Genomic DNA, 27,197 nt, shown 5'->3' on the forward strand with positions numbered 1-27,197 from the left:
GAACTGGAAGTGGTTAAATAGGCTACCAATGCACAAGAATGTGTGTGTGGGGGGGGGAGTGCAGCATTTTTTCCCTGATGTTGTTCATGGTATTGCATTGTGGTGTGCTGTAGTGCATGTGTGTGTGTGTCAGAGCGATGTTGCCTTGGGCAACTTTAGGGTGCCATTTAAAAAAAATAGTACCACTACATGTAATGTGTGTAATGATCCAGCCAGTAAGTCTGTTTGTTTTTCACAAGCTCAAGCACTCCAGCAGATTCTATCAGTTTGCAAGGATGGGACAAAGCATGGGACAAAGCATGCAAGGGTGCTTACAATGATCAGCTTTTTATTTATTCATGTAAAACCTTTATCTCAAAAACAAAAAAATCCTGCTGTAACTGATAGTGTGAGCTGGAGTTTGGCTTCAATTTGTTAGTGTATCTAAATCTGTTAGTACATCTAACACTTCTCACCCCCAAAGCTGTCATTGCTCCTGTGCTTCTTCATCCAGAGTGGTGTCTCAATAATACAGGAGTGTTGTTGGCCAGATCACCAGGTGAAAACGGGGGGGAGCCAAAGAAACATGATGCAGCCATCACATTGGTAGGCTGCAGTATAATAAACATTTTTGATTTTGGGTTTAATAGTAATTGTAGCCCCTATATTTCTATAATGACAGGTGTACTTTAATTTGGTTGCAGTAGATTAGGGGAGAAAAGGTTTTAAACTGAGGGGCAGACAATCTTATGCCATGTTTCCAAATGATACAAAAGTATCAGAACCTTTGTACCAAAATTTTGTAAAAAGGTCCAATCCAGCAGGTGTCAGGGCCCATTTACATTTTTGCATTGTGGTAAAGGTGTTGTGCTGCCATTTATTTTTGGTGGCACCCCAACGCAATACGGCAAGTCTCCTGCACTGGCACTAGTGTGCCACAACAAAGAAGAGTGCGTTGTGTTACAAAAAAAGTTGTGTTTTGGAATGGTGTGCCCTAGTGCAACTCACATTACGGTGTGACATAACAAATGTTAATACATTGCAAAGAAGTAAATGGGCACTCAAGGTATTGGCAGATGGTTGTGTTTTTTTTTTTTTTTTTTTTAAGATCTGCAGGTAAGATCTTTGTAGCTACATTCCCAGGCCACTACCTTGCCTAGAAAACGGATTCTATATTCTCTTGAATCAAATTTTATATTGGGGAGTAATGTAGAGGTATGGAAAATGCCCCAAAGTGGATGAAAATGAAATTGGAATCTGTGGCTGGCATAAAGATTTCACAGCAGCATAACCAGAAGATGGAAGATACTGGCACCTCTGTAATGTGCAATAGTGAAAAAAATACCACTAGATGGAGCCAAAACACACTTGGCAATCCAAAATAATAAAAACTAACTATGTACCACAATGTATCTAGTTGTGGAAGTGAAACCATACTAAACCAAATACATAGTATAGTGCCAAAAGGAACTGTAAGGGCTCGTTCACACTTGAAGCAGAAGTATTGAGCTGACAGTGTTGTTTTCAGGGAGCTGTATATGGCAAAGGGCAGCATGGATGCAAGTGTAATAACACATTACACATACTTTCCTTTCCACCAGATAATTCATAGATATCTTGCTTCTAAATATATATATATATATATATATATATATATATATATATATAAAACCTTTTAGTGCCCCTTATCCTTCATCATTCCCCACTCGGCAAAAGTTAAATGGCTATTTAGCCTAGGGGGTAGAGGAGTAAGCTATACATGCCTTTATTCTGGCAGATCTGGTGCTCTCGTCTCATCTTCAAAGCTTCAAAATAGAGGTGGATCCTTGTCATCCTTGCATACAACACGGGGGTGCTGGTCCAGCATTGTATGTGTTGATGTGAAAAAGCTTGCACTCAGCGAAGGGAAGTGGGAGACATGGACCAGTCGAAAAGCATTGTGTATGCCTGCCAGTGCGAGGAGTAGGGTAGGTATTACAGCCATTTCCTTGCAGTCTGGGGAGCCCCACTACAGGGGGTTTTTTTTTTTGCTGCTGCCCTGAGTGGAGCTTTACAATCAAATGGATCCAAAATCTTTCTGGGTATAAGACACTGTAAAAACAAAACATGCCCAATGCACAGTGACCCTGTGGATGAAAAAGTCACTGTCACTTTACCATAGGGGCAATTTGTTCTCGACGACATTAGTAGTTCACCAAAAGATATTATGGATACTTATTACTTATATTGTGAATATGTGTTAAGCACCTTTTGACAGATGATTGTGTCACTAGACCTTTAATATATGAGGGGAGTTCAAGTGAAACCGGAACTTTCAATTTTACAGGTATAAAAAGGGATACTAGTGTCCTATTACTGATAGGTGGAGCACATGTTGCGGGCCAGTCCAGAGAACATTAATCAAGATGGCAGACAAGAGTGTTAGTGTGTGTGTGGAACAACGTGATGTGGTTTCTTGTGAACGAAGGCGTAAACTCCATGGGTATCTACAAAAGACTTCAAGCACAGTATGGTGATGAGACACTCAGCTGCAGTAAGACATATGATACAAAGAGAGGGCGCACTGGCCTAGTGCATTACCTTAAATAACATGTATTGAAAAAGATGATAGGTAATATACTCACAAAAGATGAAAATGTAAAAGCTCATCATAAAGAACAGCACTGTCCAGTCCACATAATGTGGCTATCCACATAGGAACAATGGACCTCCAATAGGCTAACACATTTCGTGGACTTGCCTCTTCCTCAGAGCCAAGGAAGAGTCAATTCTTCGAAACACTGTGCTCATTGGAACCTTCAATGCTGCAGAAATGTTTCTGTACCCTTCCCCAGATCTGTGCCTTGATACAATCCTGTCTCAGAGGTCTTTGGAGAATTCCTTGGACTTCGTGGCTTGGTTTGTGCTCTGACATGCACTGTTAACTGTGGGACCGTAAATAGACAGGTTTATGCCTTTCCTAATTATGTCCAATCAACTGAATTTCCCATGGGTGGACTCCAATCAAATTGTGGAAACATGATGATCAGTGGGAACAGGATGCACCAGAGCTCAATTTTGAGTATCATGGCAAAGGCTATGAATACCTATGTACAGTTGTGTCCAAAATTATTCAACCCCCACTGAAATTGAGTGTTTTGGCCAGTTTGACATTGCTTTTGATCATTCAGTCATCTTGCTTACATTTACATTAAAGAGGCACTTGTAGGTCAGACAAATATAACATAACAGTTATAATGAAATAACCACAAATGTCTTTTCTGTGCTCACAGCATTATCAGTTTTATTCAACCCCCAAGTGACATTCAATCTTAGTACTTAGTACAGCATCCTTTTACAGTTATAACAGCTTTTAAACGTGAAGCATAGCTTGACACAAGTGTCTTGCAGCGATCTACGGGTATCTTCGCCCATTCTTCATGGGCAAAGGCCTCCAGTTCAGTCACATTCTTAGGCTTGCGCACTGCAACTGCTTTCTTTAAGTCCCACCAGAGGTTCTCAATCGGATTTAAGTCTGGTGACTGCGATGGCCACTCCAAAATGTTCCAGCCTTTCCTCTGCAACCATGCTCTAGTGGACTTGGAGGTATGCTTGGGATCATTGTCCTGTTGAAAGGTCCAACGTCTCCCAAGCCTCAGGTGTGTGACGGACTGCATCACGTTTCCATCCAATATCTCCTGGTACTGAAGAGAATTCATGGTACCTTGCACACGCTGAAGCTTCCCTGTACCTGCAGAAGCAAAACAGCCCCAAAGCATGATTGACCCTCCACCATGCTTCACAGTAGGCAAGGTGTTCTTTTCATCATAGGCCTTGTTCTTCCTCCTCCAAACATAGCGTTGATCCATGGGCCCAAACAGTTCTAATTTTGTTTCATCAGTCCACAGAACACTATCCCACAACTTTTGTGGTTTGTCCACATGGCTTTTGGCATACTGCAGTCGACTCTTCTTATTCTTTGGAGACAGCAAGGGGGTACGCCTGGGAGTTCTGGCACGGAGGCCTTCATTACGCAGTGTGCGTCTTATTGTCTGGGCTGAAACTTCTGTACCCACATCTGACAAATCTTTTCTCAGTTCCTCAGCAGTCACACGGGGACTTCTCTCCACTCTACGCTTCAGGTAGCGCACAGCAGTCGAAGTCAGCATCTTCTTTCTGCCACGACCAGGTAGCGTTTCAACAGTGCCCTTTGCCTTGAATTTGCGAATGATGCTTCCTAAGGTGTCTCTTGGTATGTTTAACATCTTTGCAATCTTCTTATAGCCATTGCCCTTCCTGTGAAGAGAAATCACCTCTTCTCTTGTCTTCCTGGACCATTCTCTTGCCTTCACCATGTTTGTAACCACACCAGTAAATGTCTAGAAGGAGCTGAGTATCACAGTCATTTTAAAGCTGCCTAATTGGTGCTTATTATGCTTGATTGCTGCTCGGTGACATCCACAGGTGTTTTCAATACCTGATGGAAAGCACCTGTATGAACCTCTGTTCTTCAGAGTGGTAGTCTTTAAGGGGTTGAATAATTGTGGCAATGAAGAAACCACATAAGAACCATTTACTACTGTATTACATAAACAATTGATGTCATTTTAGTTGCATTTGGGTAGTTACAACGTCCTTGTAGGATTTGATTCTGAATACAATTCCAAATGTACACTATAGTCCCTAAACCCCTTTACAGCATTGGGGGTTGAATAATTTTGGACACAACTGTACATGTGTTTGTTTTTTATTTTTAATAAATTGCAAAGATTTCAAAATGAACTTCTTTCATGTTGTCATTATAGGGTATTGTTTGTAGAATGTTGAAGGGAAAAAATGAATTGAATCCATTTTGGAATAAGGCTGTGATATAACAGAATGTGACAAAAGTTAAGCACTGTGAATACTTTCTGGATGCACTATAAACACAAAAGCCCAAGGTTGATTTGAATGCCCCTCATATATGACTTATCAGATCTAACTGTAGTGCTTAGAAAATAAGAAGTACAAGAGGAAATGGTAATTTAATGATTAAATGTTGTACATAAAATGTATGAGCAATACATCACATTAAATGTGTAGAATACAGACACAATTGTATTTTTATCTGTAAATATTCTCTGATTAGTGTTTCTTCTCACATTTTTCCTTTTTCTCTTTCTTTTCTTTTTTCTCCTTGCTGTCCTTAGGCTTCTTCTCCTTATGCAGTTTCTTTTCCTTTTTCTTATGCTCGTGGCCTTCTCCGTGGTGCTGCCAGTACAGAACCTCAGAGTTAGTTCCTACAGTTTATTAAAGTAGTGGAGTAATGTAAGTATGCATACAGTTTTGTAGCCGTAGGGGAGATTCTCACTTCTTGTGTAGCAGAGACTGGCAGCCAGCAAGAGGCCAACAAAGGCAGCCTCCATATTTCTCTCGATACAGGTTTCCTTTAACAGTGAACTTGGAAGTATGATCTTTACTGCATACTTAAAGTGGAACTAAAGGCACAGATACTTACCTTAATTCCAAGGGCCTGCAAGGTCCCTCACTGGTGCCAGCATCTTCTCCCCAGGATCTTCCTGGCACCAGTCTTCATCTGTTTTGATTGGGCAGTGCAGGGTGACATAACTCCTACACATGTTCCAACATGCAGTCATCCTAGCACAAGCTGCTCAATGTAGATTATGCAGAGGATTGCGAATAGGCAGGTAAGTGTACTTTATTGCAGAAAGGACATTGCTTGTCTCTTCTGCAGTAAAAAGTCTGCCTGTTTACAGTTTGGTATTTTTTACATTTAGTTTTTATTTGTTCCAGCTTGGACCGATCTAACTATGCATACAATATTTGATACCTGAGGGGCCGCTGGGGAAGCTGACAATCACAGTTGGCGCTACTACAGTGTTAACCTCAAACTTCTGAGCCCTGCTCGAGTGGTCTCCTCTACACACTGACGTCAGGGGGATCTCTCCTTTGGCACTAACACCAGGTATAGTATTTAGTATTTTGTTTTCAATTAATACAAGCCATTCTCTGATTGGACAAGGTGGAGAGGAGTGGCTGTGATGTCACAATCTTCACCTCTTCCAATCAGAAAATGCCATGTACTCACTGAAAAAAGTAGATGTTCTGTGAATGGTGGCAATGCCAAGGGAGTGACACCTGTGGTCAGTGTGAAGTAGAATTGGATTTAGGATTTCTCTTAAACACAGTCTCATCATGCATTGCCTTGGCATGGTTTCAGAACTCTGTGCCAGGGCAGCACATGTTGGGTAGATGACATCACAATGTCCATTGTCTGTAAGGCTTAGATCACATTTGAGGTTGGTGGTGGTTCAGCTGTGATTTTTAAAAGATCGCAACTACTCCCCCTAAGCTGCAGATGTAGCCATACAGGGGTATGCACATGCCACGGCAAAAATGGTGCCTCTGTTGTATTCGGCAGGCCTTAGCACTTGGCAAATACAACCCACTCAAGTGAATAGGGCAGTGCCGTGGCCACATATAATATATGAAGTTGCAGTGCAGTAGTGTGGGCTTGTAGGGGTTTAAACAGGTGACATAATGCCTCCTCACTGCCTTTGAAACACCCTCTGAAAATGATCCACCGCTGATCGCTCTTCAGAGGGCTCCCATGTGTGAACAAAGTCTTACTCTGAAAATAAAATTGTTAAATATTGATGGATTTTCCATTTCCCATATATTTCTTATATTTCCTAAAGACCTGGTGTTAGAATTTCAGATTTCAAGGGCAATTTTCATCCTTAGTAATGTCAAACATTATACAGATGAAACGGAGGAATAGCTGGATAGGAACTGTGTAGAGAAATTTCTTTAACAGTGATGAAGGATCTTTCCTCTGTGGTCATTGTCCAGAGCAATGAATTATATCTGAAGTGAATTATATCTAAATTGATCCCTCAGTTTAATTCCCCTAAATGCATTCCTTGTGCATCAAAATGTAAGCAGGGGAGTCTAATAAAGTCCTACCAACTTATTTCTGGAAGTAGTTTCTTTATAGTTCACTTTTCTGAACATGTCACACCCGTATTTAGGGTGGAACACGTAACATGTTCAGAATCATCCACCTCTCTCCCCGACTCTAGATTCCACTAAAAATAGTGCAGCCATGTGGTGCATCATTCATTCACAGTTTTCCTTGTGGTTCTCAATGAACTGCGAGGGCGCTGGTGAGTGGACAACTACCTTTAGAGTCTGCAGGAGCCTGACAGTACGCCCGCTATCTGCTGATTGTGGGTGCAATGCTTTACAGGCTCTTTAAAAAAAATAATAAATGCAAAAAAAGTGCATATATATAAAATGTTTTTTTTTTTTAAAGGTGAACTTTGCCTTTAAGAACTATCTGTACCTAATTCAGGCAAGTATTTGTGGCATGAGTGTCTGTAACATTATCAACACATGCGGCAAATTCAGGTAGTTCTTACTGCTGCCACTTTATGAACCTATCTGTTTTTTTTTTAATTTGCCTTCCTCTGGATCAACTGTGGGTATAGGATTATAACTTTTTTTTTAATGGTTGAACTGGATGGACTTTTGTCTTTTTTCAGCCAGACTAACTATGTAACTATGAATTACTGTCAGTTTGCAGATTAGAAAATTGATGATGAATAAGGCCAGCTCTGAGCTGTCATATAGAGGTATGCCAGTAGTCAGAGTGGGCCATGTCTATGCTGGGAAGTTGTCATGTATGTGAGACCCTCTCACATAGTACTGTACCTCCATCGCCATTTATCTGTTCACCAGGAGATTCCCTGGCTGAAAGCTAAATGTAAACAAAGGGGCTAGGAATACAGGTGATGTCATTGCCCAAATATGGCAATGCCCATATTTGGGAAATTACCTGTTCTTGGGTGGACAATGCCTGATGGCGAACTGAAAGACTAATTTACTTTTGACTGACAGCACACAACAGTGAGCCAATTTTGAAGTCACTATTGGACTGAATAGTGGCTATTAATCTGCCCCTGCCATGTGCTGTCAATCAAAAGTAAATTGGACCTGATGGAGTCTCTAGTTCCCCAGCAGGCTCTGTCCACTCTTAGTATAAAAGTCTTCAGCCATGCACCCATCAGTGTGATGGACATAGAGATTTGGAAGGGAGAGAGCACATTGAGGAAGGAGTGTCCAGTATGTGAACACCAACACCTTCAGTGCTGCAACCCGATGGAAATCTGAACGTTGTCTTTTATAAGTTCCCCAGAAAGAGTTCAAATTGTTTTCTTTCTAAAGCAGACACAGCCTCTAAAGAAAAGCATGTCCCCTGTCTGTAGAGTGAGACCTTTGCTTTGTGTGGGAAAGCAGTGGTCCCATTGCATAGGTTAAACACATCTCCTACTGAGTCTGATCTATAGCTCTGTAGTCATCAAAGCTCAGACTCAGACAGTGCTGATTGAAGAGATCTGGCTCTAATTCAACAGGAAGTGTGTTGGACCTCTACAGGGAGACCTCTGCTTCCACACAGAGAGAAAGGGTCATTCTCTGCAGCATGCTGACGGGCTTTTCTACTCAAGTTAGGTCTGCTTTCTAAAGAAAACAAGGACTTTACTCGCGTTTTGTGTTGATGCACCTGAGAATGTGTTTAGCTGCTTTAAAGGGGAACTAAAGTGACAAAATAAAAAATTGTGAGCAGGCAGGCCTGTTTGCCATCTTGTTTAGAATGTAAACTTTGCTGACTTTGTGCAGCTCAGTATCAGGGCGGACTAACCATTTGGAAACTCGGGCACTGCCCCAGGGCCCAGGGTCAGTAGGGGGCCCCATGAGATGCCCCTGGTACCTTTTTCATAGGCTTTTTTGAGTTTGGGCAAGGACAGAGGGGCCCCATGAGTTGTCAGTCCATCCCTGCTCAGCATACATTCTCAGGATGACTTTGAGCTAGGACTCATAGCATTTCTCAGCAGGAAAGCTGAACAAAGATCACCACTGGACCGAGTTATGAAATAAATTTAAGTAAAAAAAATTATTTTCACAAAAAATGTTTCATTAACCACCAGTCTCAAGTTACGTTCACACTAGCTTTGTCAGCAGGCGTCAGACAGGCATTTGGGAGGTGTTTTTAATGCTTCTCAAAGGCCTATGAAAATTCTGCACATGGCAGCACACAGTACTGTTCACACTGAAGCGTTAGCGTCGTGGCAAAACTGATGCCTCATGTCGAGTCAGGAAGAGTTGAAGCCTCTAATTCAAGTCTATGGTGCCGCTCCTCAAACACCTGGCAGGCGAGGCGGTTGCGAGGCGGTTGCAGAGCATTTATACCATTTAACTTCATTATAGGCATTTGTGGTGCGGTTTTAATGCTTGGCAAAATGGCTATCAAATGCCTCAAAACCGTGCATAGGGTGTTTGGGGAGCATTAAAAATGCTTCTAAAATGCCTGTCTAACACCTGTCAAACGCTATAGGGGCATTTGGCAAGAGTTAGAACTAAAGTCAAGTGTGAACGAGCCCTTACAGCACCATTTATAAACTGCAGCTGGTAGACAGGGATTTTAAACAGCAGCCAAGAATGTGTTTACGTTTTTAGAACAGGTAATGAGCTTTTGGGTGGAAGTTGACCGAGTGCTTGTAAAACCGCCCAATCACTTTCACTTGAGTTTGATAAATGTGCGCTAAAATCATGTGGCATAAAAAATTGCAACTACCGCCATTTTATTCTCCAGAGTCTGTTTTATAAAATACTGCATATAATGTTAGGGGGGGTTAACTAATCTTCAGGCCTTAAATGTGCATTTTAACATGTAAAAACAAGGAAAAAATGGTTCTGGAAGCATGTTGGTTAATAACTCAAAAAATGTTCTTACTGAGGATGCCTAGCTATTACCCTTTTATATTTCCTCCAGAGGAATTAATATACTAAATGCTTCTACTCTCTTCAAAACTGCATCATTTTCCTTCATTGGCTTCTGTAGCTCTGGATTTAGCTCATCCCAACTACAAACATTCCACTTCCGGAGGTTCCACATATTTTCCTGGCTGCAAACCAGGGTACTACATACCATATTTAGAAGGTAAATATATATATTTATCTTTCAGGGTTTATACAAGGCATGCATAATAAGGCGGCTTTACAGTCCTTTCTAAGGATCACACACTAAACTATTAGCTGTAAAAATTGTTTTTCAAAAAATGTTTATATTCCAGCTGACACTTTTCTAATTAAAAAAAAAGAAAACATTTGAATGGTTGGTAAGGTTCTCTTCTCCAACATCATCAGTTCCAAAGCAAAAACAAATAGAGTGCCGAGTAGTGGTAACATTAAGGCCATACGCTTGACACTTACCTTTCCTTCACATTCACTATCACTTGAGCTGCAACTAGAATCACTGGAGCTGGAATGTTTATGCTCCCCCTATAATGATACAAAAATGAATTAAAATATGTTTCATGTGTCAGTCCAGCAAAATCTCTGGAGAAGAGGGAAGTGGTCACAGATAGAAATAAAAGCCTGCTTGAAGTTGGAAGAGCTGTCTGCCCATACCTCCCGTAAATAAATAAAGACTTTTTTTTTGCAGTATTTAAGTCTTTTTTTTATGGTCTTCTTGGAGGTTTCCCTGCATGTCCTGTTCTGGTGATCGGTCATATATTGTCTCCAGGACAGGAAGCGAAGAATAATGTCTATGAGGAGAGCAATGAAACTTGACAGAATGTTTAAAGTGGTAATAAAGCGGAATTAAAGTGGTTGTAAATTATTATTATTTATTATTATTATTATTATTATTATTATTATACAGGATTTATATAGCACCAGCAGTTTGCGCAGCACTTTATATAATGAAGGAAGACATTACAATTACAATACAATTTGGTACAAGAGGAAACAGAGGGCTCAAGGTTTTTTACCTTCATGCATAGAATGCATGAAGGTAAAACCCTTCTGTGTGCAGAAGCCTAATTCTTACCTGAGCCACTTTTTGATCCAGTGATGTGTACGAGAGCAGCAGCTCTCCAGGGACTCTTCCTTCTCATTGGCTAGGACATCTGCGGGAGCCATTGGCTCCCGCCACTGTCAATCAAAGCCAGTGAGCCAATGAGAGAGCAGGGGCAAGGCTGAGCCATGCTAGTTTGTGAGTGGACACTCAGGGCAGCAACTCAGGTTCCCCCATAGCAAGCTGCCTGCTCTGGGTGCACTCGGCAGGAGGGAGGGGCCAGGACTGCCAGCAGGGGACCTGAGAAGAGGAGGATCAGGGCAGCTCTGTGCAAAACCATTGCACAGAGCAGGTACAGTAAGTATGATATGATTATTTTTCATTTAGCTTAAAGTGATATTAAAGGCAGATGTTTTTATTTTTTTTTAATAACAAAAGCCTCTGACAGGTAGAATGGTATGATTTTTATGACAGAAGATACCCTATCAGTCTCTTCTATCATAAACTCTTCTCCCTGCCTGTGCTAATATCCGGTGCATACTAGTACATTATGGCATAAAGCTCCTGTGGGCCACTTTTTATTATATTTTTTTATGTGAAAGTTTAATTCTACTTTTCAGTGCAATTTTGTTTAAGCTATTACACTAATACAGGGGTAGGCAACCTGCGGCTCTCTAGCTGTTGTGGAACTACATTTCCCATGAGGCATTGCAACATTACAAAACAGACAGTTACAGCTATGACTTGCAGAGGCATGATGGAACTTGTAGTCCTGCAACAGCTGGAGAGCCGCAGGTTGCCTACCCCTGCACTAATAGAACCCTTCTAAACACTGCCTTGTACATGATTAGCTCAGTCTGTACAAACACTTGCCGAGCTATCTGCACACCACCTCTGACTTAAGGTCTCAGAGCGCCGCTTTCTCAAACTTTCAGGTAGGGGTGGGGAGCCTGCGCTCTGAGTATCTCACATACGCTGTCCAGCATGGAGGAGAAAAGAGGGGGGAGCAGGGGAGTGGGTTCCAACTATCCTCCCCCCTCTCATGGGAATCTACAAGGGGACTGAACCAACTTCAATCTGGATGTAGTGGTCTGTGCTTAGAGGGACCATCTGATATAGATGAAAAGGAAAACTTGACAGGAGAAAAGAGCAGAGCTCCCATTAACTTATTTCAGCAGCATATGAAAACCAGAAAATTAAATGATCCTTAAATATCACTTTAACCTTTCCTTACTGTGCCTGAATCTAATGCTGGCCATACACTGGTTGAAAAATCGTTCAAACTTGTTTTCCAATAACAAACACTCAGCTGCGAAAGCCAACGATTTTGCCATCATGTATCAAATGGATTTTGATACATTGAAACGATAAATCTCATTCAATGGACATAAAAGAGTCAGTTTTTTATTTGTTTTGTCACATATGACAGTACAAACCATTTGATATTTAACTTGCATCCTGTCTAAATTGGCCCTAGTATGTGTATGTATGAATGTACGTTAGGGACTGTAGATTGTACACCCCTTGAGGGTTAGGGACTGATGTGAATGTAAAATATATATGTAAAGCACTGTGTAAATTGATGGTGCTATACAAGTACCTGAAATAAATAGCTAAGAGGCAAGAAATACATTAACCTTTTAATTTATGGTCCGTTTGACAGAAGTTTCCCAACCTTTTCCTTTGATTTTGTGTCTCAAAAAAAGTTAAAAAATTATTTTCTATTTGTGCCCATTAACTGGAACGAAAAACAAATGAACTGTCCAAATGATGGATTTTCAGACAATTTTTCACCTAGTGTATGAGCATCATAAAAACAATGTTTTGGCTGGACATATACTTTTTAAAGGTGTCCCTCTTTCGTTTCCCAGAAAGCTGCCAGGTGCATGAAAATAAAAATCCTTTTTTAGTTTAGAAATACTGAACAGAGGCTGCACTATTTCATATGTGTGTACCCGCTATTTCCCATTGAGCTTATGCTTTAACATCTCTCCAGGTGAAATGATAAAAAAAATGAACCCGCTGAGTTTTCTTTAGCTTTGGTTGTCATTGTGAAGGCCAGGTGTTATGGCGGTGCACAAAATTGTACCTTGTGTCCTTTACAGTGTCCTTCTCCATGATGACCATGTGCATGGCCATGGGCATCTTTTTTTAACTCTTCATGCTTCTTTTTGTCTGAAAAAGAATATGAAATAATTCATGTACTATATTAGATGCAATGAGCAACACACAAACTTTCCTTTCCTGCAGTTAATTGAAATTACAGCTCTGGGTCACCGTGTATGGGTCCTTCCACACTCAATTGTACACAGCTAGCTAAAATATGAAATTATATGTTATTTGTATATGTACAGTTCACAAAACACCTTTTCTCAGTAGTATGTTTATTGTGTACATGATCCTAAATGCCAGTAAGCTGAAATCAGGTTTGAAGTCAGAGTGCCTCCTAAATGCCTCCTAAAAGATGAACTACGGGGCATTTCCTGAAAAATGTTTTGGCTGGTGCCTCATTACCATGTAAGCATTGTCCTATACCCTAAACATGAATGTAATCCTCTACATATGACAGTTATGTATCATTACCGGGACCGGTATATATGCCTATTATATGTACTATTTCACTTGCAGATAAGACGCATGATTAGGCATTTATTTAATCATTTTCATTAACATGCAACTTGGTTTGTAGGCAGCAGATGCAATGCTATTCTCCTCTACACAATTTCCCAGGTTGACTTTTATGCTTTTCTGTAAATAACCTGTCTTGAGAAGCTCAGATTACACAAACAGCTGAGGATGGACAAACCCAACTACCTTCCTATTTTGTATAGTCAGGTAGTAAGCAGACAGTTCTGAGCAGGGCTTTTTTTTCTCAGAGAATAGGTGCAGGAACTCCCCTCTTCTCATTCACCCTTTGTCTCCACCCCCTACCCACCTCAGAGCACTGTCCCTTGGTTCCACCCCCTACCACCTCAGAGCACTGTCCCTTGGTTCCACCCCCTACCACCTCAGAGCACTGTCCCTTGGTTCCACCCCCTACCCACCTCAGAGCACTGTCCCTTGGTTCCACCCCCTACCCACCTCAGAGCACTGTCCCTTGGTTCCACCCCCTACCCACCTCAGAGCACTGTCCCTTGGTTCCACCCCCTACCCACCTCAGAGCACTGTCCCTTGGTTCCACCCCCTACCCACTTCCAAGCACTGTCCCTTGGTTCTACCCCCTACCCACTTCCGAGCACTGTCCCTTGGTTCTACCCCCTACCCACTTCAGAGCACTGTCCTTTGGTTCCACCCCTACCCACTTCAGAGCACTATCCCTTGGTTCCAACCCCTACCCACTTCCGAGCACTGTCCCTTGGTTCTACCCCCTAATCACTTCCGAGCACTGTCCCTTGGTTCCACCCCCTACCCACCTCCCAGTACCACCCCTTTTAGAAAATAGCCAAATATAATTTTATATGGAATTTGTTATTGATAAGAAAAGCAGTAAAATGGTTTCCTGCAGCCAGAAACAATAGTCCCCCCCCCCCCAGCAACAATGGACCCCCGCAACAAAATGCCACCCCAGCAACCATAGATCTCCAATCAGCAAGCAACAATAGACCCCTTCGTCAACAGTAGATCCGTTCCAGCAACAATTGACCTCCCAGCAAATATAGACCTCCCAAGCAACAAGAGACCACCATGAAAAAATCGATCCCCTCCAGTGACAATAGATCCTCCAGCATCAATAGACCTTCCAATACACTCCAGCACCCCTTGTGATTACATACATTTAATGCTGGAGGTGCCAGAACTGCGTTCCCCCGCATTCCGGCTGAAAAGAAGCCCTGGTTCCAAGCTCTTTCTTTAGAGAGCCCAGATCAATCTGCAAAATCTGTAAGCAGATTGAAATGCTGGGTAAAGTAAAATAGCGACTGGTCCAGGTTAAGGAAGGGTTAATGTAGTTCCTGCAATGTGTGGGCTTTGCCTCTTTTCCCCATGCTGTAAATAAAAGGGGGAAGGGCTTTGCGCACAGGAGCTGCTGAAGAAGTCACAGACAAGCCACAGAATGTAATCTCCAGTGACTACACAGAGAGCTCTAGCCCTGGGCCTGGGGTTTCTGCTGTTCTGGATACCCGCCGTCCTGTGTGTACTGCTCCTGATCTGCTCCTGAAGATCCTTGCTTCAGAGTATCCCAAGATGCCACCAGCCATGGAACATACCACCTCCTCTGGACTTTGCCACCAGTAATGGACTCTCTCTGCTGAAGGGCCTGGGACAATCATTAGTCAGTCAGGGTTAGGAGAAATGGACCATTTTCACTTAAATCATGTTTGCTATAGGTGATCAGTAAAGTCTGTTACACTTTGTCCATGAGCCTGGTTTGAAGTTTTTCTCAAATGCGTGCACAATTGGGCAGGAATTTTATTTATTTATTTAATAATTACAGGTACTTGCATAGTGCCATAAATTTATGCAGTGCTTTACATGCATATACAGTTAGGTCCATATATATTTGGACCCAGGCACAATTTTAGATTTTTGGAGAATGACAGATGGGCAATGATCTAAAACATGCTGCAAAAGCAACCTAGGAGCTTTTGAAGGAAAAGAAGTGGAATATTCTGCAATGGCCCTGTCAGTCACCTGATCTCAACCCAGCTGAGCATGCATTTCACTTGCTAAAAGCAAAACTAAAGACACAAACAAAGAACAACTGAAGATAGCTACAGTTAGAGCCTGGCAAAGCTTCAGAAAGGAGGAAATATCCATGAGTTCCAGACTTCAGGCAGTCATTGCCAGTAAAGGATTTTCAATAAAATATTAAAAAGTAACATTTTATTTATGATTATATTCATTTGTCCAATTACTTTTGGTCCCTTGAAAGAGGGGGGATGGCAACTCTTAAGAGCTGTAAATCCTAACCCCTTCCTCCAATTTGGATGTACATACCCTCAAATTAAACCTGAGAGTGTGCACTTTCAGCCCATATCCATTATATAACTATAGCTTGAATATGTTTTGGTCAATATCTGAAAAAATCTAAAATTGCACCTGTGTCCAAATATATATGGACCTAACTGTATATATTGTACATTCACATCAGTCCCTAACCCTCAAGGAGTGTACAACCAAAGGTCTCTAGCTCACATTCATACATATCCATACTATGGCCAATTTAGACAGGATCTAATTAAACTACCAACATGTCTTTGGAGTTTGGGAGGAAACCAGAGTACCTGGAGGAAACCCACGCAGGCACAGGGAGAACATGCAAACTCCAGACAGCGTATTAAAGAACCTGGGCCTTTAATAGTACTAGAGATGTATAAAGAATCTAGTGTCAAGTGTATGCTAAAGAAGAACAAGGTTGTTGCCATCGGTAACTCAGTAATATCTAAGACACTAGGCAACCAGTTGAGGTGTGGTACCTAGGTGAGGTGTAGTGTCCTCTGGTAGAGAGGGAGTCACTATTTGGGTTCCCTCACCAGCAGTCCATCTCCCATAGCACCCGGGAACAGACCAGCATTACGGATGTCCTCAGCCTAACTGTATGGTACAGGCAGAATTAACACAGGACACGCATGTGATATGCACTATGTGTCTGGCAGGATCCCATTCTGTTACGGGAAGCGAGGTAACAAAGGTACACTGGCTAGTGGAAGTGGTGCGGCTCTGCCTGTCACACCAAAAATAACACATAATAGTCACTGTATGTAGAGCTATGGGACAGCACTGTACTAGAAACTCAGCTTCATTCTACATGCTGTGTATGCTCATCTCTAAGGCCGTAATGTTAGACCGTGCACATGACAGCAGTTCCCACCTAGTCCTAGGCATTGATGAGCATGCCTCTGGCAAAGTTAGCCCTAGTGCACAGGCCTATTAGGCCCTGCCTACAAAATGGCATAGTCGGAGTATCCATCCCAAACCAAATCACCTTCATGCTAGATGTACAAATTTTATCAGTAAAATAAAGAATTTAAAGTGGAATTCAAGGATAGAAATATCTAAGCTTAAAACAACTCCCACTACCCTTCTAAGGCCTATATTAACTACCCTGTAGAAGGAAGATGCTTATATTTACCTATTCTCAGGGCGCTCTGGTCCGGTCACATGATTGACTCTCAGCATCCAGCTTCAGGGGAGTGGAGTGACAGCTTACAACAGATGGAGTAAAAGAAGCCTATGGGTGAATTCACCACACAGGCATTCCATCCCTTGTTGGCGCTCTCTCCCCTCCCCAGAAGCCAATTGCTGGGAAGATCATATGACTGGACCCGAGCACCTTGAGGATAGGTAAGAATATGCATCTTCCTTGTATAGGGTAGTTAATAGAGATGTCAGAATGGGGTGGGAGCAGTTTTAAGCTTAGTTAGTTCTAGCCTTAAATTCCACTTTAAATAAGCAATGAAACATTTTACCATAGGTTAGTCCCTAATTGTGTAAAACTAAAATAGAAATATAAATAGAATTGATCAGTAAAATCCCACCAATATGTTCTCTGTATACCAATATAGTATACATATTATAATATAGTTTCAGTCAAAGTGACTAGTTCAGTAAAGTAAGTGGTGCATAGATGAAAAGAATTCTTTTATTCAGACTGATGGACTGCAGAGTTCACATTTTCTTTTCTCCATTTTGAATATATGCCAATGATGGAGATATTTTCATGCTGTAATAGTTGTTTCCTACATAGCCCCACTATTACAGTATGCATGGATGTTTCATATACATTAGTCATTCTCCAACACTTTCTTGTCAGTATGATGCATAATGTCACAGTTGACTTATCAATATCAAGGCTTCTAGAATATTGTAATTAACATATTAATATTCTTACAAATGTAGAAATAATCTTCCTTTGGCCACACCCTGCTGTCATTTATTTCTATACTTGACTAAATGTTATCGCTGTCCCTAAGGCACGCCTTGATGTAATGTTCTTCCAAGGGCAGAGTACTGGGCCAGGGACAATCTCAGGAAATTAGGTTTTGAGTCTGTATATTTTGTCTGCTGCAGGCCAAATGTACATGGAATTGTTATTTGATTGACCATTTAGTTTGATTGTTAAACTACTGAGATAGCATAAACCACCATGCAATACATCACCAATGGTAAATTCGGCTGTGTTTATCCAATCTCTTTCAAACACAAATGTCAATCAGAAGCCAGCAGCCAACATTATGCCCCCCCCTTTTTTTTTTATTTATAATTGATCGAAATAATGCTGAAACAATTTTATAAACTTCTCAAAACTGAATGTAATCAATGTCAGTCATTATTATAATTTAAAGTGGAAGTAAACCCACTTTTGTATCTTTTACCTACAGGTATGCTTATAATAAAGCTAACCTGTAGGTAAAATGAATATCTTCTAAATGTGCACAGTTTAGGAGATATTCGCTCTGTTTGACAGGCGACGCATGCACTCTGATGGAATGGCATACCCGTGCCTTTCCTTCAGAGCACTGTGCTGTGGTCCGAGACTCCCGCGCACATGCGCGGGAGTGACGTCATTGTGCCTCGGCCAGTCAGACAGCTCGCGAACCCCGAAGGAAGACTGGGTGAAGATGGAAGCCTCTGCAGCTGTGACAGTGCACCGCTGGAGGGTTTCGTTTTACGGTAAGTCCTTCAAAATGAGCTAGTATGTGATGCATACTAGCACATTATGACATTATCTTGTAGGGAAGTTTTTAATATTTTTTTCAAGTTGCAGTTTACTACCACTTTAAGGCCAAGTTCACACTGGATTTCAAAGCCAGTGCGTTTTTAATGCTCCTCAAATGCCTATGCAAATGATACTATGGGCAGCACACAGTTTTGTTCACATTATCAAAACATCAAGCGTTAGCATCACATTGCTTCAAAATCGAAGCCTCACATCGAGTCAGGAGGAGTTTGAAGCCTTTCAATGCCTCCCATTCAAGTCTATGGTGACGCTCCTCAAACGCCCTGGCAGACATTTGTGGTGCAGTTGTGGAGCATTAATAACATTACAGTTTATTTAGTTTGTGGTGTGGTTTTAACACTTGCCAAATGCTTATAAAATGCTGCAAAACTGCACATAGGGCGTTTGGGGAGTATTTTTAAGGCATGTAAAAAGCCAGTCTAAAGCTCATTAATGCCCGTCTAATGCCCATACTAAAGCTCATTAACGCCTGTCTAATGCCCATACTAAAGCTCATTAATGCCTGTCTAACGCCCATACTAAAGCTCATTAACGCCTGTCTAAAATACTAAAGCTATAGGAGCAAGTGTGAACAAGCTCTAAGAATATGTTCACCTTTTGTAACAGGTTAGATGTTACACTCATATTCAGGGTGTAACATGTAACATTTTACAGATGCACTGGCCTCCTTCCTCTGTTTTGACAATTAGCAGGGGATCTTCTCACCCCGCTGGCTGTCGCAATCTGAAAAAAATGCAGGGCTCCGGCCACCCAGCCTCATCATTCATTCACAATATTCTGTGAAAGGGAAAACTACCTTTGCAGCTGTCGGCTTGTAATTCTCAATGAACTGCCAGAGCGCTATTAAGCTCTCTAGGTAGTTCATTGAGCTTCCCGTCATTGTGTAACTGCCTTCCCGTATTGGAGGTACAGGCAGAAGGATACACAGTCTGCAAGACCGTGGCATTACACCCATGATCTGCTGATCATGGGGACAATGCTTCTCAGGCTACTAACAAAATAATAATAAATAATAATAAATGCATATTTCTTTACCTGCAAAAAATGTGCATTTATTTATTTTTAAAGGTTCACTTATATTTTAAAAGGTGTAATGGTTATTCCATTGAACAATCTGATTAATATGAGTCAGCATAACAAAGATTGTGGGAAAGAATGTTCTTACAAAATGTCTCTTGAAGGTCTCAGACAAAAAAATCTATGTAGTTGGATTTTTTTTCCTCACTGGACTAATGACCTTCTGAAATTTTTATTTAATTATTATAGTATCAAGCAGTCCTTAAGTTAAAGTGCATCCAAACTTAAAAGGAAAAAATAATATATTGTAGCTTATAAACCCTGTATAAAAGATGTATATATTTACAGGTTTTTTTTTTTTCTGGTCTGATCCCGTGATTCAGGAGTTCTGGCTTCCCTGTGTAGGGGAGCGCTTGGCAACAGCTGTGAATTACTGGGGCCATGATTTCACCAATTGGCTCCCATGGCCCGACCCCATTGTCAGTGCACCCTCCTCTTCCCTGCAGCAGCTGCTCACTGGCATGGGGGAGCTAGGGCTGCTTGATCATGTGATCGGACCAGATTACAAATAGATAAATACACAAATCTTTTTCATACAGGGTATGCAAAAACGGTAGGAAGAGGGGAAAGGGAACATTTTTAAGCATAATTAGCATTCATTTTATCTTCCACTTTAAGAATTAGCAAGCTGCATTACAGTTTTGTTTTTGGATTTAGATATGCTATATGAGTCCATGCCTCTGCCTTGCAAAGAATTCACCAGTAGCAAAAATCTCCTGCACATAAGTGTAATAGCCTGGCATAGGTATAGACAATACTCCACATTACAGGGGTAATTACTCAAAGCCTTGTCGCTCTTTAGGATTGCGAAGTGTTCTTGAGAAACAATAAAAATGAACAAAAGAGGGCTCTCCAGCCTAGTGCATTATTTCACAAAATTTAATAAAAAAACAACATAAATTCTACTCACAAGCACAGAGTCAAAATCATTTAGTTTGGCTCTGATGAAGAAGGAGGTTCCTTCAAAATGTGTTAGCCAGGTGAGGTCCCCCTATATTCTGGAGATTGTCAAGTCTAGGACTACTGAGCTACAGACGAGTGGCTCAATAAGTGATTTTAACTGATGTGTTTGTGAGTAGAATTTATATAGTTTTTTTCATTAAATTTTGTGGGATAATGCACTAGGCTGATGTGCTCTCTTTTATTTATTTTTACAGTTACCAAGTATCCACCTTGGGCTGTGATGGAGATTCAGATATGACGGAGAAATAGTTACTGGCCATATCATGGAAACCTGGTCCAGCAAACAAGCATTTCAGGGCTCCTACACTCCTGGTGGGAGCAGCAAAGCAGAACAGAGGACCTAAGGGCATTATGATGTGGCATTGTTTAGGCTTTTAGTACATGATCCCTAATAAAAAGGGAAGTAGGCCAATCTGAACTGTGAGCCTCAAAAAGAGATAACAAAGGTTAGGCTTTTGGGTTGTAATGGAAAGGTTGGTGTAGAGCGTGTTTACAGCCTAAGCCATGAACAATTAATGATCCCCTGGGCCAAGCATCACTGCAATTAATTCTATGCAACATGACTCAGCAGTCAGAGTTGACATGGTGACCTATGTTGGAAGAGAAGTTTATTTTCCATATCTGTAACATACTCCACACCCCATGCACTTTAAAGGAAACTGTAATGGTTAAGTGTCAATTTTATTTTATTGTACATTTTTAAATTAATGGTTTTGATTTTTTTTTTACAAACATCTCTAAATGAAATTTGTATTTTACAAATTAATATTTGGTAACATGTGCCCTCAGAGATATAAGGCATTTTTCTCACTCACTTCAAGAACACAAAATAGGAATATGCAATATTTCATATGCATCAGACTTAAAAAAAAAAAAAAAAAAAAAAAAGCAAAAAGGACAGAGAAATTGTTGTTTCACTAACATTTTACAAGGATAGACTTGCCAGTTTAATGTCACTGTTACACTCATTGTTAGACTCATTATCAGGTCACTACTATTATATCTAAGAAGGACTGGCCGGTTGCCATGTCTCTGTCACTAGTACAGACATAACAAAATAATACTAGTGCTAAAAGTAACATTAAAGTACAATAATACAACTACCTATATTGACAAGGGGCATTACTGTTGGGCAAGAATTGGCTTAAGGCAAATATGTAAGTTTACTGACTTATTGCATAATTAAAAAATATGTTGATTATATTGATATTAATCACATACAATCTAATCAGAATTGAAGCCATACGAAAACGTTTCCTACCTTTCGAATCCATGTTATCTAGGTCTGCTGGCTGGAGTTGCGATGAGAATCAAGGTGTATTTCTAGCTCTGGGTTAAGTCTTATGATGAGGCAAAGCAGCTGCCAGGGAGACTATGTACTAGGTGTGTCTGGTCTCTGAACCTTTATGTTTGACAGCTGGAGGGAGGTGTGATGTGCAGAATACACTCCCTGTGTCTGAGCCACATCCATTTTGGCTACAAATATCCAGTTACAAAACCAGTATTGTCCGGAGAAGTCCCGAACAGTCAAATTTTTCTTGCTTGACGGAAAGTGATATGATCTGGCACTCTTTCTTATTTGGACATCACAAGTCATGAGCTGACATGTGACAGATCTTCCAAAACAATATGACTTCTTCAGGCTAAAGTTGCCCACACACAGCCTTATGTTCACTAACCATGTGACTGACCCAAGCATCACATGAAAGGGTTAACGTGCACACAGATTTAACCTCATAGGAGCATCACAAGCATTTTGTAACATCTGTGCAATTCCTAAATGATCACTGCTTTTAAAGAGAACCAATCATGACTCAGTTTATACAAGAATCTGAATGTTCAGTCTTAAAGTAGAGTCATTGTGCAGTCTTACTCATGAAAGATTTATATTTCTGCCTTATTTAGCTGTATTTACTCTTTCTGAGTTTAACTTTAGCTTTATTCAAGCGATCAGAGGTCTCGAGACTGACAACTGATGCCCTGTCAACCTCTGGTCCTGCACACTGCGCACTCAAGAGCTGGAAAACAGGATCTGTAGGGCTTTAGGTGACCACTGACACTTCACATAAAGTGTTAGCACCAGACAAGATAAGTTAAATTAAATAAGAGGGGATAAAGAATGAATTTTTCATGAATAGGACTCAACTATAATCATTGAATAAAAAACATTTAGATTTTTACATAAGCACAAAACCTGACCTCTTAAAAGAGTATTAAACCTAAAAGCAAACATTTATTATATTGTAGCTTACCAATTCTTAGATGTAATGGTTGTATTAGTTTCCTAGACTTTTGTTCTTGTATTTTCATCTACTGATTTATCCAGCAAATCTGCTGTTTTTGGATGATATAATTAATTTACCACTGACAGGGGTGATTCAAATTATCAGCTTTTATTTATCAATGTAAAACCTTTATCCCAAAAGGGAAAAAAAACGTTTGCTGTAACTGATTATAAAGTGTGAGCCGGAGTTTGGCTTCAATTTATTATTGTATTCAAATCTGTTAGTAAATTTAATAGCCCGGTCCTCCACCCCCCTTCCCAGACTGACAGTGCTGCTGTCTGCTGTGTCCTGTGCTCATTACTCCAGTGTTGTGTCTCACTAATACGGAAGATGTGTCACTGGCCAGATAACCAGGTGAAAACAGAGGAAAAAACCCATAGAAAGGAAAACTGATGCAGCCATCACATCTAATGATTGATAAACGGCAATGTCCGCAAACTCAGTGCCCCCTGGGGAAGACGCTCTCAGGGGTGTCACTAGTAACACTTGGGTGTGGGACCCCACGGTGTGAAGATGACACATGGCCACTGTTTTTCACCTCTTTTTGCACAGCGCCCTAAGGACCAGGTCTTTTGGCTAAGTCCAGGGCAATTTTTGCTACGGGCCTCAGGGCCTGGTCTGTGCACAATTCGGCACGGTACCACTTTTTTATTTTTTTCTTTACTTTATCTTTACCTTATTTATTATGCACTCCCACGTTTTGTCACTTTTTACTTTACTTATGTGTGTGTTTTTCACGGATGGAGGGTGTGGGTCCTCGGGCCTTACCTGAAGTCTAGGGGGAGGATGTGTGGCCCTACGGTTCCTTCCTCCCCTGATCCCTAGGGTTTTTCTCTTCGGGAGAACCCCCTTGCCTAGTACTGGATGTCCGGCTTCGGCTGGGCATAAGGAACGGTGGTCCACCAGGCCTTTTGGCCAGGAGGACCAAATGGGAACCTTGTCCCTGTCAGGAGCTTCGTGCCCCGGGGGGATCAGGTGAACGGTCCAACCCTTTCGGGGGTAGGACAAACACACCCCTAAGTGCACTTTTTCGTGTGGTGTTCGCACTTGCACATTTTTTGTGATCACTTACGGGTTTTTCGTTGTAGTTTGCACGTTTGCGGACTTAAAAAAAAAAAAAAAAAAAAAGATTGATAAACGGCAATATAATACATTTTTGTTTTTGGGTTTAATATCGCTTAGACATGTGATAGCAGTCTGCTCCTAATCTGAATTGTTTGGTGCTCTTGTCTCTATGGTATTAGGCACCTGACTCTGTTAGAAAATCTACTAATTTCTAATTGATTCCCAATGGGATAAGGGGTCAACCTCCCTCCCATATTGACATATAAACATCTGGCTGAGCTGAACCTTTTTACACAATTACCTACCCAATGATTCAGGTGTCTAAGGTTGGTCGGATTGTTCATACATCCCCGGTCACACTGGGTGCGACTTGGCATGCGATTTGCATGCCATACGACTTACAAATCGCATGGCAAGTTGCACCCTATTGTGTGCAATTACAGCGGTCATATCGGTGCGGTTCCAACTTGGTCGAAGCCGCACCGATTTCTAAAGTAGTGCATGCATAGAAATTTGTGTCAGATGTCTTGCAAATTGCACCTCACACCGGCATGTCATCCAACTTTGAAATCGTTCATATACTGTAATTGACATGTTTTCTAATTATGCAAACAGGCAGTAAACTTCACTGTAAGTTGCATGATTTCAAAGTTGGGATCGGTGTGACAGAGGTGTTATGAAAACAATTTTATTTTATAGAAAGTGGAGCAGTGGAACTGCATTTTAACTGGGAGTTAAAATCACCATAGCTTGGGTGGAAATGTTGCAGAAGACCAAATAGAAGACCAAATTGGACAAAGTACCTGAAGAACTTGAAGCTCTACGGACATTGTAGCTATAGTGGGCAAGTAATAATGTAATATGCAGAAAAGGGAGCTTTATGCATAGAAACCCATTTTTTTTGTGGTTTTCCAGGCTAAAGTGCTCATAGACATAGACTGTCTCCTGGTCTAGCCTTTTTTGATTAAGCATCCTTGGGAAACAAAGCAACTAGGAAAATTAACAATCCCACCACTCACACATTATCTGTGAAGTTTTTCCTTGTTGCTCTTGTGACCTAAAACTGGGGCACTAGTGTGACTAGATAGTTCCTGTTTAAGGAAGAAGCATTTTATTGTGGTTAGATGGTGAATGCATGTCTGTTTCTAATTCCTAATTCCATCTGTAGGGTATGGGAGCACAGTCCAGGTTTGGATAGGTGAGCTAGACCAATATTGGTTTCTGTTGGGTGGGGCAATCACTGTGGTAACAATGAGCAGATCTCTCTTTCCCATTAATGTCAATCAAATCTGACTGCTTGTTCCTACCTTAATCTTATTAAAGTAGTGCTCCATCCAAAAGGGGAAGCTCCACTTTAAGGACTGGTTCCCCGCTCCCCGATAAAGATTGGCAGCTTTTGGGAGAAGGGGGGCGGGTACCTGAAATTGACAGGTACCCACTCCCACTTCTGCTGCAATCGCCTAGGCAATCTGAAGCGAAAATTGTCCTCCTTACCTCCTTCCCCATAGTCTTCTGGGACACATGACAGGTCCCAGAAGACTACGGGACCATTCACAAAGAGCAACGCTACTCGCACATGCGCAGTGAGCATCCAGCTTTGAAGCCGCAAGCTGTCACAGCCAGGTGCCCACACCGAAGATGCTGGTGCTGGGAACACAGGGTGGCAGGGCGGACAGGTAAGTGTCCATTTTTTAAAAGTCAGCAGCTACAGTTTTTGTAGCTGCTGACCTTCATTTTGTTTAAATGTTCACTGGAACTCCGCTTTAAATTCAGCTCCAGAACTTCTGGAGACCCTGAACTAGAGTCTGATGTGCTGTGTGAGATAAATAAAAACAGTCAGTCATCTGTTTATACAGAGAGGTAATTTTTTGGAAAATGGAAGTTTCAGAGACAGAAGGTGAAGGACATTAGTAATGAGGAAAACACAGGTTTTATTGGGGAAAGCAATGACAAACAGCACATACAGTATGTAAAAAGTGTAAAAAATCCACAACCACAACAGCCCCAGCTTCTTGGGATGAATTGAGTTTTGAATAATAGACCACCATGAGTTTTAGAGCCCTTCAGGAGCTCTAGGACAAAGGCGAACTTGCATTCACAGCCGATTGCGCTCTAGACTTTATGTCCAGTTTGAGGATTAACTTAGAAACAGTAACAAGCCTACATGATCAACAGACACAATTCTTCATAATTTAAAAAACTTTCCTCTATGTCATAGTTTCACTTTGTTTTGGTGTCTGAAAATGCCCCCCAATTGGTTATACACACAACCGCCTTCATGGCAATTAAAATTGTAAATACAATCACAAGTAATCACCAGAAACTCAGCAATTTACCAATCATATGTTTGAAAGACCATCAGAATTCAGTCAATTAAGAAGTAGAAACTGGGCAATAAATTGACAGCTGCAATTCATTTATTAAAAGGTCACACTGCATCAAAACAGGAAAACACAATGGAAGTCTTGTTTAAATGAAGTTTAATGTTTTCACCACATTCCAATAGGGGGGCTATTTCAAACTTATCTCCTTGCAGTCAATCAAAACCACCAGTGTAGTCTTTGACTGCTTTGCAATTTTATAAAAAATGGACCAGTGTATTTCCATTTGCAATCAAATTTGAGAACCCACACTTTATGTTTGCTATATGTTCCCATTCACACAGCATAGTTTAAAAATATTTCTTAATTATCTAGTTTTATTCTGAGGAGCAGGGTTATACATTGAAGTTTGGTCAGTTTACAATGTACCACCCAAGCCAGCACAGTACAAAGTGGGTTAACTATGGCAAACATAATTCCTTAGCCCCCACTTTAACATTGCATAAAAGGGGAAAGCTAAGTGAGATTTTTTAGCAAGTGGTAAAAATGGTTAAAAGTGGTAAAAATGGTAAGCATTGATTTAAAAATTTTCTAAAAGAAGAATTTCTGGTGAAATTTGACTTTAAATAATTTGTTTAAGCCAAGCTGGCCCAAACAAACTATTTCTATTACAGAATGATGTTGCTGCTGTGTGTGCTGTAATGGACTGCAATAACATTAGCTAAATACAGTAAGTGGTGCTTTGTTCCAGCAATACGGGTGACTTTGAATTAGAATTTGAGTCAGGCTGAGTGCTTCTCCATCATTCAGGATAATCTCTGTATTTTTATCAATATATGCAAAGCTTCTACAGATTGGCCAAGGTGGGGGATGGGCAGATTACATTACAATTTCCACCTTGGCCATTCAGAGGACGCCTTGTATTCATTGATAAAAATGGTAAGCTTATCCTGATTCTATTTCTTTTAACAGACGGGAGTTACCGCACTGCT

General features: G+C 41.0%; 1 long non-coding RNA gene across 1 annotated transcript; it reads right to left on the reverse strand.

Moving 5' to 3' along the window:
• Positions 1–4,963: 4,963 nt before the first annotated feature.
• Positions 4,964–21,977, reverse strand: LOC149434867 (uncharacterized). The gene is made up of 4 exons (XR_016308607.1): positions 21,796–21,977; positions 12,906–12,991; positions 10,231–10,299; positions 4,964–5,208 (listed from the first exon to the last, which is right to left on the reverse strand). It is a non-coding gene; the product is annotated as an uncharacterized LOC149434867 (long non-coding RNA).
• Between the last annotated feature and the right edge of the window lie 5,220 nt (positions 21,978–27,197).

Source organism: Staurois parvus, unplaced genomic scaffold, assembly GCF_062004578.1.
Source record: "Staurois parvus isolate SC_StPar_1 unplaced genomic scaffold, SC_StPar_1.0 ptg001650l, whole genome shotgun sequence".
NCBI lineage: Eukaryota > Metazoa > Chordata > Amphibia > Anura > Ranidae > Staurois > Staurois parvus.